This window comes from Callithrix jacchus, chromosome 18 (genome assembly GCF_049354715.1).
Source record: "Callithrix jacchus isolate 240 chromosome 18, calJac240_pri, whole genome shotgun sequence".
Taxonomy (NCBI): domain Eukaryota; kingdom Metazoa; phylum Chordata; class Mammalia; order Primates; family Cebidae; genus Callithrix; species Callithrix jacchus.
This window is the reverse complement of record NC_133519.1, coordinates 23,132,161-23,147,239: the sequence shown is the minus strand read 5'-3', so window position 1 is coordinate 23,147,239 and position 15,079 is coordinate 23,132,161. Positions and strand designations below refer to the sequence as shown.

At 54.1% G+C, this 15,079-nt stretch overlaps 1 protein-coding gene across 2 annotated transcripts in view; it reads left to right on the top strand.

Moving 5' to 3' along the window:
• LHX4 (LIM homeobox 4) overlaps window positions 1-15,079 on the top strand; it is a 46,495-nt gene that overhangs the window by 18,812 nt on the left and 12,604 nt on the right. The gene's annotated exons all lie outside the window — the stretch shown is intronic.

Genomic DNA, 15,079 nt, shown 5'->3' with positions numbered 1-15,079 from the left:
ATTTAGTCTGAGACTTCTCTCCCAGAATCTGTTACCCAAGGCACTGATGCTGGTGGCTTAACCAGTGTGGACCAGCTGACAACAAGCAAAGCCAGGGGCAGGAGGTGGGGGCAGGGGTCAGTGACACTGAGCCTCGTGTTCAGTCACACCAGCCTGGGTGGCCCAGCTGGGGAGCCTCACCGAGGCCTGAACACAGCCAGCCCAGATCATCAAGCCCCAGAGAGGCATCTCCCACTGAAGCTGCGTATTCGGAGATGGGGGTTGAGGGGGGAGTAATGGGGAGAGATATGGGTCCCGAATACAGAACACCATTTCTCTCACATCTTCCCAAAGGTTTAACTATGGAGAATAGGTGATTTGAATGAGGATTCTCATATTTCTTTAGTGCAAGATGAGTTGACGAACACACTAAAGATCTTGGTAACAACTGGGTGGGTCTGCCTCCCTGGCTGCGCGCAGAGGATGCACTCACTGTCATCACTGTATTTTGGTCAAATATGTGCTGCTCCCTACGTGTGAGTGTGTGTGTTTATTGTGTGAATGTGCATGTGTGAGAATGTGAGTTGTGTGTGAGCATGTATGTCAGTGTGAGTGTGTGTATGTGAGAGTGGTGTGTTTGAGTGTGAGTGGTGTGTGACTGAGTGGTGTGTGAGCATGTGTATGTGTCAGTGTGAGCGTGTGTATGTGAGAGGTGTGTTTGTGAGTGGTGTGTGACTGATGTGTGAGCATGTGTATGTGTCAGTGTGAGCGTGTGGTGTGAGTGCGAGCATATGTGTGAGCATGTGTATGTGAGAGGTGTGTTTGTAAGTGGTGTGTGAGTGGTGTGTGAGCATGTGTATGTATGTGTGAATGTGAGCATGTGTGATGTGTGAGCATGTGTGAGTGGTGTGTGAGTGTGAATATATGTGTTTATTACAGGACGGTGGGGGCAGCAGCTGACATGGGGGCACCCAGCAAGTCCTTGATGTCGGGTGGAGGGACGGGCCTCTGGCCCTCGCTGAGCTTTTGGTGTACTGCTCTTCTTTCTCACAGTCTTCCTGTTGCTTTCCCACCTCAGACCCTCCTCTAGGTCCTTTTCTCTGGCATTCCTGCAGTTCCACTCCCTCTAGCCTTTCTCAGGCGAGCAGCAACAGTTTGCCTCTGTTTTCCTCATTCTGTGAAGTCCTGGCAAAGGACACCACAGCAACTGTTACGGTCCCCTGGGTGGGTGAGTTTCACTCTGTGTGTGTGTGTGTGTGTGCGCGCGTGTGTGCTCGTTCACACATGTGCATTGTGTACCTGGTGCACATGTGAATATAATGTGTGTGTGAAGAGGGTGGCAGGGCCTGGTTTTGGGGTGGGTGAGCTGCCCTGCTTCTGTGATGAGGTGTGCGCAGGTGTGTGTGTGCTTGCACCTTTTGGTGGCCGAGAGGCCACGGCCCTGCTCGCCTATTTCGGGGCAGGGAAGGTGATGGATGTCCCTGAGTCAAACCTCAGGACCCACAGGGTTTCTGGCTGGTCCAGCGTGGCACCTCAGGGAAGCCTGTGGGGTATGAGCAAAGCCTGTCGGAACCACTGACCCAGGCTTCATCGCCAGAGGGCCCCCTTGCACCCCAGCGTTTCCTCAGGGGCCCTGTCTGATTTTGGGACCCCATGTGGCTGGCTCTGAGTTTGGAAAGGGAGGGTGGAGAGGAAGGTGGTGATAGCACATGCATGGTGTTGGGTTCAGGAGAAGTAATGACCAGGAAAGAGGGTCTCCCTACATCCAAGAAGTGCCCACAGTGTGTGCTGAGGACGGAGCCCCACAGGCCCACGAGCTAAAAGCCCAAGACCAGAAATAACAAGAACAGCTCCTCACCTGGGCCGCTGCCCTACGCCCTGGCCCTCTTTTGGATCCTTTTGGGGCCTTACTCAGCAGAAACCTCCTGGCTGGTCCCTCCACTCACTTCCCTGCAGTCCGCAAACCTCCCCGCCAGATGGGCCTGCCCCTGCCCTGTATATGCCACAGAGCCTGCTGGAGGCATGGGCACATCAGAGCCTCCTGCGGCGCTCCCTTCCAGTCCTGTCCTGCTGCCTTCCTCGGGCACCTGACGCCTAGCAAGCAGGGTGCCCCATTCCCAGGCATGCCTGGGGGGCTGCCACCTCTATCAGTCAGCATAGGCTGTTTCATCCTCCTGGGACAGTGCCTACCATCCAGGGCTCCTGTCCTTCCAGGGTCCTCAGGGTCCAGCTCCGCAGCAGGGGGAGCCCCAGCCTGGCCGTGCCATCGCCTCCTGTCCCGCCCATCTGCCAGGTGACCCAGAGCGGGCTGCTTGGGTTTGCTCATTTCTCCTGTGCCTGCTTTATCTTCCTTGTTGGCTTGAGGAAAAGGCCTATCTGTTACACATTTTTCTGTCCCCTGTGTAAGCCCCTGGCTCTGAGCCTTGTCCATTGGCCATTGCTGGGTTTGATGCAACAAGTAAATTACCCAGTGAATTCCCACGAGCTTTGGCGACCAGTTTCTTCTGTGTCTTGCAAGGCGTCTTTTGTGAGGGAGGCCCAGGCTGCTTGCGAATGCTCAGGCCCATCGTTTAGCCGTGGTGATGTCCTTTGTTCCCGGCACTGCTCTGCTTCATGAAATGACACACTCTGAGGGCTGGGTCCTTCTGTAATACAGGGGAGCTGGCCACAGATTCAGTGCTGAGTTTGGGCCATTGACTCTGATGGGTGCTGTGAGGAGGGGAGTTTGAAGTGATTCTTCCTGGAGGGCCAACCAAAGATGAAGAGCAGGTGGCTCCGAGTCCCCAGTGGGTGGCTTCACCCCATCAAGCTTTTGGGGACCAGGGCTGTTTGGGACAGTCAGGCACAGCTGCAGCCTCCGTCTGACGTACAGACAGGGAGGCAGCAAGCTGTCTAGCATCTGCGTGGCTCCACCTCCCATCCCCAGGGGTCTTGGGACTGGCTGGCCACCTGAGGCTCGGACAGCCTGTTCCTTATCCTGTGTCGTTAGATGTTACCAGGCACCTCTTTCAGGGGGCATATGGGGGCAGGCACACAGTGGAGGTACGGCAAGGACAGAGAACATGCTAGGGCAGGAGGGGCGAGCCATCCCTGGAACCCCAGTCCCTCCCTGGTCTCACCCTGGCTATAGAAGTCACATCTGCGGCCACCTTGTGAGAGGGACAGCAGGTGCCTGCCACATACTTGACTTTGCCTGTCAGACCTCAGGATGCTCTTAGCTGTGGGGTTTGGAAGACATGTGGTGAGAGCTATGAGAGTCCTTTTTCCATGGTCTTTGAAGAAAAAGAAAAAAGAAAAAGCACTGTCCTTTTCTGGTACGTCCTCCTAGCCCTCTTCAGAGGCAGGGGCGGGGCTCATGGCTTCCGTGATTAGCACTGTGGTCCTTCGTTCCTGGATCAATACATTAATCTCTTTGCCCATGACAAGGTAGAGGGCCACTTTGCACCAGGGGCCACTCCAGGGGCATCCTCCTGTCATACTCTATGTGAAGTTCTGCAGATCAAGATGGTGATGAGGAGAGTACCCCTTGGAGGAGGGTAGTACCTTGTAAAAGCTCAGAAGTGGAGGGAGGTCAGGATGTCCCCTGCCTTCTGCCGGGGCATCTGGCGATTCTGGTAACTGGCAGCAGAGGGCGATGTTGCTGTGGACACAGACGAGGCAGAAGGATTGTGGGGAAGTTGTACTCTGGTTGTAGCGTTTTTCTTTTGCGGCTGTTGAGCTCTGTCTTGCTCAGTAACATTGACTGATTTTTGCTGTTGGTTGCTGTGTCTGCTTTTTGTGTCCTTGGCTCTCCTTTCTCCAAACGAAATAACATTCTGAGGCCAAGAAGAAAGGCATGGAGTTGACTGAGCACAGTGGGGCTGTGATTCATTCTGAGTTCAGTGAGGGGCTTTGGGCATCAGGAGAGCCCACCCCCGGTGCCGAGGATGTCCCGAGGCCTGTTATAAACTGAATCCCGAGCTGTGGGGCTGTGACTCCACGTGTCACATTTGCTAAGCAGGTCCTCTCCAGACCACGTGTCCAGCATGTCACAGGTCCCTCCCACGTCTCCTCAAAAAGACACGAGGAGGCCAGGTGCGGTGGCTCATGACTATAATCCCAGCACTTTGGAGGCCAAGGCGGGCAGATCATGAGGTCAGGAGTTCGAGACCAGCCTGGCCAATATGGTGAAACCCCATCTCCTACATGATTGTAAGGTCAAGGGCAAGCCTTCAAGGGCAATCCAAGCTTGTAGGGGGCTTCAAGCTGTGCCCCCAGCCACTGGGGCTCCATACTTCCAACTGCCCATCAGAGGGCAGGTGGGGTGACTCTCGGGTGCTCTGAGGGTGCTGCCACTCCAGAAGGTTCCTGTCTAAAATGCCATGCTTCTCAGGGGTCTCCCTGCCCCTGAGGCCCTCATGAGGCAGGCAGCAGAAATGGGTGCCCCTGGAACCTAACTCCCCCCCCGCCCCGTGGCGGGATGGAGGCTGCTGTATCGCAGGAGAGCTGTGTGCCTGCCGGGCCAGGCCAAGAGCTGCCTCTGTTCCCTGCGGTGCCCCTCCCCCCAGCCGCCAGCCTGCGGGGCATGGGTGGGCTGTCTGCCAAGGGCAGGTAGGCAGTGTCATTGGAACTCGGGCACTGTTCCCATTATCCTCGCAGTCCAGAACAGCGCATTTCCATCCGCCCTGGCTGCAGGGTGGTTGTGCTGGCTGCGGAGAGGGCTTCACAGGTGACCTCAGCCCAGTCCCTCTGGTGACCAGGGCCTCTGCTCCTCATCTGGCAGGGGGCAGCTGCCCACAGCACATCAGCTAATAGGGGAAAAACAGGCTCGACCTCTCTGCGGGATGGGCTTCATGGAGAGCAGGTGCGGGGTTTGAGTCCAGGCTTGGTGTGAACTTGGGGCGATAAATATCACCAGGCCTCACTTTCCCATGTCTAAAGGGTGAATAAAAATACCAACTTTCCTGAATGCCTGTGAGGACTGAGTCAGAGGCAGCAAGGAAGTGCTGAGTCCACTCTTAGGAAGGTCGTGAGGGTCATCTAGACGGTGTCCCCACATAGGGAGGAGGAAGGAAGGCAGCAGGAGGGCCTGGGGCCAGGCTGGTAAGGCCAGGGTCCTGGGGTCACCTGCCAGGCCGTGTCAGTGGTAGTGGTGGTCAGGGGATTGAACAGAGGCCCACGCTTCAGTGAGGAGCGGGCTACATTTTCCTCACGGGATGCTGTCCCTCCCTGTGTGGTCCAGAGCTGTGGGCAGGAACCATAGGCCTCAACACTCACGTCACAGAGCGGGGCCAGCCCTGGCAAGAGGTGCCAGCTCCCGCCTGGGTGGCTTTCTGCTGCGTCGAGCTTTCCCTTGCCCCATTACCTCAGGAAGAAGCAGCTTCAGTTCTGGGGTTGGTGGTAGAGTCCTTGTGGAGCCAGACTTTTGCTGAGCCACTTATTACTTCTGATAACTACACACCTGCCAGGCCATGCAGGCATACGTATGCACGCACACATGTGTGCACACATGCACACAATGGATGCAGTCACACACATGCACATACATGCCTGCACTCGCACAATGCACACACACATGTGCACACATGCACACACACATGTATGCACACCTGCACACACACTATGCTGTAGCAGAATGCTTGAGGAATACGCCGTTGGGTCTCTCTGATGTGTGACTTTTCATAATTTCTGAATAGTTTATAGTCTGATTTCCTCTCTAAGCAAATTAAACCATTTAAGGTAACCATCAGACGGTCCAGATAGTGGCTGTTCGTGTGGACATTTGTAAGATTCAAACACACTGGTGGGCCCAGGCCCGCAGTCATTTGTGCCGGACTGTAATCAAGGCAGAAGCAATTACTTAGCCCGCAGCTCCCCCGGGGACCGAGGCCGTAAATCAGGAGGTGATGAGCTGGGGGAGGATGGTCTGCCCGCCCCGGAGCCCGCAGTTCAACTGCAGTCGCCTGGGCCACCCTCCCTGAGCGGGGCCTGGGGTGAGGGCCTCCTGGCGGCTGTGGAAGCCGCATCTCAGGGACTTTCTGGCTTAGAGGAATCTGTTTGGAATCACGTAGCTGCAAATAAGTCTGGGGATCGGATACACCTGGTCTGTGGAAATGGGGTCCCTGGTGGGATCTGGGTGATGTGGGAGTGGACGCTGTGGGCAGCCCTCTCTTGGCCCAGCCACAGCACAGCAGCCAGTGGCAGCTGCCTTCCCTTCGCTGCTGAAGCTCGGCCTCCTCTCCTCACCCCTACTGTGGCCATTCAGGTGTCAAGCCATGGGGTTGCCCCACTCCAAAAGGCCCTCTCTGGCCATTCCCGCAGCCTCTGTGCCTTAGGCCCCTGTCTTTGGGCCTCTGCACCACTGGAAGCTTCTTTAATTGTGGTCCTTCCCCTCCCGGCCTCCTCAGCCAGTCTGTCCCTTCCCTCTGCCCGTCTGGTCACATTGCCCCTGTTGCCTCCTGGCTTGGCATTCAAGGGCCGATGACTTGGCTCAGCCTTATTCCCTGCTGGTCCTCTGGCCAAGGTCACACCCGGGTCCCATCAGAGCCAGTGTCTAGTTTGTCACTGTGGTCCCTGGAGGCCTTTGTGTCTCTGGAAGCCCCGCTCTGAGAAGCCACAGGCTGCTGGGTTCTATGTGGGCACTGTGGAGACAGGTCAGCCTGGGCCCTCTCTCCTGCACACCCATTCCGCTGTCTGCAGGGATCTGCCATGCCCCGTTTGGAGAATGAGGCCCTCAGTCTTGAGGGACTTTGGGACTCAGACAATGGATGAGCGACCTGCAGGTGCTCAGGGCGGCTAAGAGCATAGGTGACAAGATTTCTGTAGGTGTGGTCCATGCCGCCACTGCACTGGGCATCTGTGGGGTGGAAAGTCTGGATTCTGGGCCCAGAAGTGGGGTCAGGAGTTACTCTCCCCTCAGTCAGCACCCCCAGTGCGTCTCCCACACAGCGGCGTTTGGTCACAGCTGAGCTAGCAGCTTGGCAGAGGCTGATTGGCCTGTAGTGAGAAGGGCAGATGAGGGGCTGGGAGAAGTGAGGGAGAGCGGGAAGAGTGACCTTGGATCAGGTTCTGACTGCACCAAGCCTGTGGCCATCAGAGACACGGGAACGATCATTCCTACCTGCAAGGGCAGGTGTGTGGTTTGAATGAGATGGCTTGCTTGGAGTTGCCTGGTGCATATGAAATGCTGGATGCTTGTTTACAAGAACACAGCTGATGCTCTGGACTCTTCTAGAAAGGATTCAGGTCCTGCATGTCCCATTGCTGCTTCAGAAGCAAATCTGTCCCCAGCAAGGAGGGAGAGGACTTGAGGCCAAATGAAAGGGAGAGCTGGGCTCTGGCCCCTTCCTGCCCTGGATGGAGCTGTGTGATCTTGGGCAAGCCACTGCTCACCTCTGGGGCCCCATTTCCTACTCTGTGAAATTAGGGCCTTGGACTCAGTCCCTGGTTTTAAAGGTTTTCCAGCAGTGTTCATCTGCACATGATAATACTGAATACTCTTTAACAACATTAGATTAAAACCCCGATAAAAAGCAGCTTGCTGGGGGGCTGCTCTGGTGGGCTGGGGAGGCCTATGTGTCATTGTGTGCATGTGAGATGGGTCTGTGTCCCCAGCCCCCGAGGCTCTAAGATTTTCTGGTGTCAGGCCATCTCCAAATAGGACCCCCATCTGTGTCTGCAGAAGGCTGCCCATTCTGGGGCAGAACTTTATGTGCCCATGACACGGCTGTGGCCTTAGAGTGGGTGGTGATATATGTTGGAAATATTGGTACATACAGTAACAGTAAATATCAGCAACTTTCCTGTCAAGTATGGTGATAGATAAAAGAAATACATGTAGGGAAGTGTCAGCTGGGAAAAAAATATACGGCCAGCAGTAAATCACCACCAAGCAATTAAAACAGAAAATCAAGTTGCGCAGTATTTTGTCCTCAGGGCGGTGCGCCGTTCAGTGGCAGCTCCACACACGGGAGGCTGACGTGGGGCCTGGGCTGGTTCCCACTGACTGCCTTTAATAGCCAAGAGCAAGGGAGACATCCCGGAGGAGAGGCACTGAGTTCAGATCCCAGCCTTACCGTTCATCTGTGAGGTCAGGGCAGTCACTAACCCTTTCTCAATGTCAGTATCCTCATGTCAGATGAAGAACAGGTCTTCATGTGTTCCGCAGGAATGGACCACTCAGTGACTTATTCATTAGACATGCGCTGAGCATGTTCCCGGGCCAGGCCCTGCTCTGGGTGCTGGATTCGGCAGTGAACAAGATGGATAAAGACCCTGCTGTTGTGGAACTTGCCCTCTAGAGGGGGGAAGGACGGTCAGCAAGCAATAAATGCACAGTGCACCTACTGAGATGAGTGCTGTGGAGCGGGGACGGAAGAGCTGAGGGGAGGGGTCTGGGGGTGTCCTCCTGAGCAGGTGACATTTCAGGGGAACCACTGCAGGAAATGCAAATTCCTGGGGAGAGTGTGTGCCAGCAGGGAAGCAGTGCCAGGGAGCCAGGAGGAGGCAGAGTGGAGTGAGGAGGGGGGAACGCTGATGGGGCCGGGATGCCATAGGGCCGTGGAGGCCCTTAGGGGGCCTGTGGCTTTGAAGCTGAGTGAGGTAGAAGCCACTGGCAGGTTTGAGCAGGGTAGAGGGAGGGAGAGGGTGTGACTTAGGCCCACTGTGGTGACCCCATATAGACGCCCTGGGGGGGCATGGGCGGAAGCCAGGAGACTGTTAGGAGGAGGCTGTAGGTGCCGGGTGACAGCAGCCTGAGCTGGGGAGGGTGCTGTGGGTGTGAGAAGTGGCCCAACATGATAGAATTTGGTGTAGAAGCCGAGCATGGGGTTCACTTCTGTTGTCCCAGCGGCGCCGGAGGCTGAAGTGGGAGGATCTCTTGAGTCCAGGAATTGGAGCTTGCGGTGAGCTGTGATTGCACCACTGCACTCTAGCCCAGGCAGCAGAGACACCCTGTCTCCAAATAATAATAACTATTACCATTATTTTGAGTAGAGTCAACAGGTTTTGCTGACAGATCAGAAGGAGGTTTTGGCCTGAGGCGTGGGAAGAATGTCTGAGAGCGGATGGGCCGGGTGAGGGAGGGTGGCAGTGCCGCCATGGGGCAGGTGCTGGGGCAGGGGGCTGAGGGCTGGGGGTGAGGGTCAGACGAGATCACAGGTACAGGGCTCGCTCTGTGCAGGACACAGGCTGGTGCTAGGAGGATGGCAGCTGCCTTTATCACCAGTGTCTCAGTGACCCACTTGTGGTACAGCATGTGGGTTTGCTCAGAGGTCAGAACTTATCAGGAATGTGCCAGAAAGCCAGGGTGTAGGATTTATGGGCCCCTGGTCCTAGAAGGCTAGGTGCCTGCAGGGCCTGCCTGCTGCCTCCTTTCTACAAGGTCTAGACCCTCAAGCCTGTCCTGCCCCGATGAGCGGCCCAGCCAGGCTGTCGGTAGCAGCAGGGGTGGACAGACCAGCAGCAGCAGGAGCTCAGGCGGAGCTCAGGTGCAGAGGCTGGGACTCAGCACACAAGGCCTGGTCCCCTCCTGGGGCCAAGAGTGGCCCCTGAGAGTTGGCCAAGAAGTCTCAGCTCTTCCCTGCCCACACCTGAGCCAGCTGGCAGATGTGGCCGGTGGGCAGCGGGCCAGTTAGGCGTGTTGGGGTTAACACACCAGGGGGTGAGGGCTGCCCCACCACCCCAGCACTGCAGGGCTGGAAGCCTCATGCGCGGGAGCTTAGAGATGCGTGAGGGGGGACTGGCTCTCTCCTCGAGCTCCAGTCTAGGTCAGGGCACCAAGGCCAAGTTTGCCCCCTTGATGCCCACCAGATGCCTGCTGTGTTGTGTCAAAAGCATCAACTGCAAAACCCCGGTTCTCTTGCTGGTTGCCCATGGGAGCTGAGGGTTGGCACCTTGCCTCTCTGAGCCCCAGTTCTCATCTGTTAAAAGTTGTCACTGCCCACCTTTCAGGCTGGGAGCTCAGAAGACAGTCACAGAAGCAGTGTGATGGCGACAGAAGTGGGATAGAAATTCTCGTGCTTTAGTGAACCATGGGCCTCATTTCAACCCGGGACTTAATGCCCATCTTAGAAAAGCTTCTGGCCAGGCGCAGTGGCTCACACCTGTAATTCCAGTGCTTTGGGGGCCAAGGTGGGAGGATCGCTTGAGACCAGGAATTGGAGGCCAGCCTCAGCAACATAGCAAAACCGAATCACTATAAAAACTGTTTTAAAACATGAGCTGGGCATGGTGATATGTGCCTGTGATCCTAGCTGCTCAGGAGGCTGAGGTGGGAAGACTGTGGGAGTTCAAGTGCAGTAAGCAATGACTGTGGCACTGCACTCCAGCCTGGGCAGCTGAGTGAGATCCCCTCAGCCCTGAAAAAGAAAACAGCTGAAAACCGCGCCTCTGCTCTGAAATGCACAGCTACCAGCCTGGACTGAAATATACCTCAGGCTGAGATCTGGGGTGGGATAGCAGGTCAGTTATCTCCTGCAGGAAGGTGCAGCTTTTCCATATCAGCCTAACCACACTGCCAGTTCATTTTTTTTTTTTTTTTTTTGAGGTGGGGTCACACTCTGTCGCCCAGGCAGGAATGCAGTGTTGAAATGTCGGCTCAGTGCAACCTCCACCTCTTAGGTTCAAGCAATCCTCCCGGCTCAGCTTCCTGAGTAGCTGGGACTACAGGCATGTACCTCCATGCCCGGCTAATTTTAATATTTTTAGTAGAGATGGGTTTTCTCCATGTTGGTCAGGCTGGTCTTGAACTTCCGACCTCAGGTGATCTGCTCACCTCTGCTTCCCAAAGTGCTGGAATTACAGGTATGAGCGCCTGGCCACCTCCAGTCCATTCTTAGGGAACTACTGACCAGGACTGATGATACATTTTAGGTTTGAGCTTTTGGGGGTTATTCTACCAACAAACAGTCTATTGGGAAGAAAACAGTCCCAGGAATGGACAGATGAGAATGCTCACACTGGTTCATCTTTTTCTAACAGTGAGCATGCAGGTAGTCGAAGCTGGTCTGTTTCCAGATGGTTCTTCTAACCAAACTAATTTTTCACTGTTGACAAGTGAGACAAGGGTTGCACTGGAGCAAAGGCTGAGGCTGGGCCATCTCGCATTCCATGCAAAAGTTTCCTACAAGCATTCCTTTTATTTCTCTGTTCTGTCCTGGGTCTGCCTTGACCATGAGGGAGGAGAGTCTCCAGTACCAGCTGCTTTGGCAGTGCCTTTCATCCAGGGCGGCTGAAGGAGTCTTGGACCCTTTCTTTCTCTGGGATCCCTGCCCAGCACCTTCCTACAGAGATGACTTTAAAAGGGGGTGGTGGGGAGGAAGAGCAATGTGCCATTCCGAGGAGTCTGGCATTCCTGAATCCTCCTTCCCTGCTGGGTGCCTGTCACCTGTCCTCACTGCCTCCTTTTCCCAGTCATGCTCGTCAGCTCTGGCTCCTGTCCAATCACCTGAACAGAGGACTAAAGCCTCCACTGCAGGCTGGTTGTAGGTCTTGATTTATGGAAGAATCTTGCACAGCACTGCTAATGTAAATTTCAGTTTTTTCTCTCTAGGACAAACACCAAAAAATATCCTGTGATTTCTACCTATTTCCTTAGGCCTGTGGAAATAAACCTTTATGTACTTAAAGTTATACAGAAAATAGAATAAAGTTAATACCAAACTAGAAAAAAAAAAAAGAAAAAAGAAAGGCTGCCATCATGGAGAGCCAAGCCTCCCCTGACTACTCAGGAACATTTTAAGAAGCAGTTCGTTCGTTCGTTCGTTCATTCATTCATTCATTCATTGGGTCTTTGTGGCTTGCCTACTATGTGCTGGGCAGGGATAAGAGACTTTCCAGTGGTGCTGGTCAGAGGAGGAAAATGATATGAGCCATTAGCAAGTCCTTCCTTGTATTTTCTCTGTGGTTTTGGATCAGCTCCAGCCACTCTCCTTGGGGGACTGATTGTCCCCAGAGGCCTGGCCAGGCAGGACTGGGTAGCAGGCTTGTCCTTCTGAAGGATGAGGCCAGTGCCACTGACGCCCCTGCATGGGTGCCTGGTGATCGGTGTTAAGGGGTGCTACCTGGAAAAGTCCTCAGGAGCCCTCTTCTTGGCTGGAGTCTAGCCCTTCCCTCTTCACCCCAGCATCCTTCAGGTTTGGTCCAGTTGGTTAGACTGCTGGTTCTCTGTGTAGCAGCCAGGTTCACAGTTTGACCTCGTGTGGGGCCAGGGAATTCTAGCCATGACCATGTGTCTCATTATTGCCTGTCGTAGGACAAGTCACGTGACCTGCCAGGCCTCGGCCTTCTCACCTTGACTGTGGCTGTTCTAAGATTTGGGAATGGGGACAGTATCTCCGTCACAGACACATGCCTGTAGGATGCCCTTTATTCTAGATCCACTGGCTCTGACTGGAGTAGGGGTGGAAGGTGTCCTGCAGGGCTGGGCTGGCTGGGGGAGCCCTGTGGGCCAAGGGGGTGCATGTGGCTCCCTCAGCGAGGGTCCTTCTGGCTGTGCTCCAGGGGAAAAGGTAACAAGGAGCCACTTCCACTTCCCTTCGGTATAAATCCCACAATCAGGAAAATTGCTTCAATTGCTAAAAAACGCTGGTGGGGAAGTCCATTTATTTTTCATTTTTCTCGTGCACTTGCCACCCTCGTGCATGAATCACTGTCGGTATGTAGATTAAATTTATACCCCCGTTATCTTTCATGTCTCTGGTGCGCTGGTGTCAACTGGGCCTCCGGTGACTGAAAGCCCCTGCCTGCTTTTTAGTGGGAGAGAGGATGGCTCCTGTGGAGGAGGCTGCTGAAGGGTTTTCCTTCTGTTCCGGGGTCTCCCCTCGCCCTCCTCTCCTTGGATCTCTGATTAGGACACATCTTCCAGATTTAGGTGGTTTATGGGGAGGGTTTGCAACAAGCATGATGAAGGCCTTGTTTCATTTTGATTAATTAATTAATTCAGAGACAGGGTCTTGCTCTGTTGCCCAGGCTGGAATGCAGTGTTACGATCTCAGCTCACTGCAGCCTCAACCTCCCTGGGCTCAGTGATCCTCTCATCTCAGCCTCCTGGGTAGCTGGGACTACAGATGCACACCACCACACCTGGCTGTTTTGTATTTTTTTTTTGTAGAGGCAGGGTTCCACTATATTGCTTAGGCTGGGCTCAAGTGATCCTCCTGCCTCAGCCTTCCAAACTGCTGGGGTTACAGGAGTGAGCCACCACACCCAGTGCCTTGTTTCATTTTAGTACCTGCTTTGCAGATTGGCCAGGATTCGATATTAAATGTACAGGCCTTTTGAAAACACTCTCTAGTAACACATATATAGGCTCTTTGTTCGCACACACACACACACACAGCTGGGCACCTGGCAGCCTTCCTCTTTGATCCAGGTGACATGGTTACACAGCAGTCATGGAGGATCTGGTTCTCACCTGTGTTCTGGGACGTCCAGAACCATCCACAGCCAACTTCGTGCTTTGTTCTGTGTCCTCAGATTCAGCCATCTCTGTGCACATTCTCTGAAAGTATGGTGCTTTATCTCCTGATTTATTTATTCAACAAATACTAACTCTACTTTCCTGGGTCCTGGATCCCTTTGAGAATCTGATGAAAGCCCAGGTCCCCTCCTGAGGCACAATTTTGAACAGCTTAGCAGGTGGTTTATGGGTTTATCCTGACCCTCAGGCAGAGACTCCAAAGAACTGACAACTGAGAGGCATTCCAGGAATTCAGAAGCCTGGGGTCTTCCTAAGCCATGTCTCATCCCCCGATACCCCAATAGCCTTCTTATACCTATCTCAGAAGAGCATCCCCTGAACTACACTCTAGGCACTTTCAGAGTTACCCATGCAGATTTATTAGAGAACCCCACTTCTCTCTTGGATGCTGTGTCCCTGGTCGGGGGTGTCTCAGGCTGCAGCTGGCCATGCCTGTAACGGGCCCCTGTAGCCCCCTCAGCAGGTATCATTGCTGCATAAGAGACCCATCATTATGCATTAATCTGGGATTCATCATGATAACCATGACCATAATTAATTTATTTGGTATTAATGTGGATGAAATATGTACTGTCCTTTCAGGGGAAATCAGGCTGCCTTATAAGCATTAGTTAAAAGGACCATTAAAATCAAACCTTCTCCAGATCCATTAGGCGAAGTCTTTCATCCTGAAGAAGATAAAGTTCTGCTGTGTGAAATGTCATGAATAATTAGGTTGATTGCTGTTTTAAACTCTGCCCTTGCTTCCCCAATGCCTCCCGCCTCCCTCCTGAAGCGGAGAAGGCTCACCTGTAGCCAGGCACCTTCCGTCACTGTCCCTGTCTGTGCTAGCCCCCAAATTTCCGTTGTCTCCCATGACCACTGGTGTGCCTCTGTTTCTCTCTATGATCAGCATGTGGAAACGGAGTAGAAACCCCACTGGACAATACTTTCAATGTGTCAATTACTCCTTCCTTCCTGGCCTTGGCAGGGGGTGGCTTCCTTGGGAGAAGCTGCCTTGGTGGCAGCTGGTGGCTTCCTCTTGTCTTGGTGCTGTTCTGGAAAGGTGCAGAGGTCTGCAAGGAGAGGTCTGAAGCAGCATTTTCCAAACTGCAGTCTGCAGATTCCTTGCCCCAAATGCTGTAGGGGCTGACAAGTGCAGCTTCCGGGGTCTTCCCCAAACCACCATGCCCCAGGACTGTGCATAAGGGGATGGAGGCAGGCTTGGAGGGCTTTTGTGTGTGCAGGATGGAGGTGAGGGGAGAAATGGAGGCAAAGGAGAGAGAATAGCTGTTAAGAGAGCCTCGCTATGCTGACAAAGTATTTTCTCTGGAGCGTGCTGTTCCCTGGCCAGGCAGGGCTTCCTCCCTGGGAGTGTGTGAGGTGTTGCTGGGTGCTTTCTACACATCGGTCTGTGGCACACATAGTTCCCTGTGAGGATGTCCTCTGAGATCAACCATAAGGGTGAGGAAGCCAGGAGTTGGAGGGGAGACAGCCTGCTTTGAGGGACTTAGTCCATCTGCTGCCCCTGTGAATTGAGGGGTGTTAATTGGGCAGCTGGGGTATCAGCTTTGGAAAAGGTACTTAAGGGAGTCTCTAGTTCTCATCAGCCCCTTCTTTGGTGGTTGAGAGTCCCGGGCACAAAGCAGTGAAGCTAGAGGG